Raw genomic sequence first — 634 nt, 5'->3', positions numbered from 1 at the left:
TGTATAGTTACAAAATTGGTCCAATTTGACAACATAAAGCCGGTAGTGTAAACCCAGCTTAATAGGTCAGAATGTAATCATGCATTCTGCGAAATTAACCACTGGCCCGGTATCCGAGGCCAGTAAATTTTCCGTGGGGCCAATGAAACTGGTAAATGAACAAGCCTGATGGGCCAGTGGAAAAAAAGGAGTAAATGGTCTATTAATGATATTTCAGCTTCTTTATGTGACGAGGCTAGTGTGTCTGGTCTCACAACAGCGTATTTCACTCACGATCCCTTGCGGCCGGCTGATCGCCTTTGTAATCACTTTGTAAAAATTTGAATTAAATTTCACCGTCACCTTTACCCTTTAAAAACATAAATAATAGATATCACTGTTATTATCATGTGTAAACGATTTTATTTTCCAGATATCAGGTGTAGAGAAGAGGCCAAGAGGAATTTATAGAGGAGGTATGTACATGTTTTCTTCACATTTAGTATTTTTGGTTGTCGATGTACGCTTAAGGGCCGGACACATTAGGCGATTTTATCGGGCGACTCAATCGGCGGTGAAAATCGCCTAATGTGTCCAGTCAGTCGCCGCTGATTTAGTCGCCCGATTCAATCGCATTGATCACAACGTTTTGATA

The sequence above is a fragment of the Priapulus caudatus genome, unplaced genomic scaffold, assembly GCF_000485595.1.
Source record: "Priapulus caudatus unplaced genomic scaffold, Priapulus_caudatus-5.0.1 Scaffold1314, whole genome shotgun sequence".
In the NCBI taxonomy this organism is placed as follows: Eukaryota; Metazoa; Priapulida; class Priapulimorpha; order Priapulimorphida; family Priapulidae; genus Priapulus; species Priapulus caudatus.
This window is presented reverse-complemented; position numbering follows the sequence as displayed.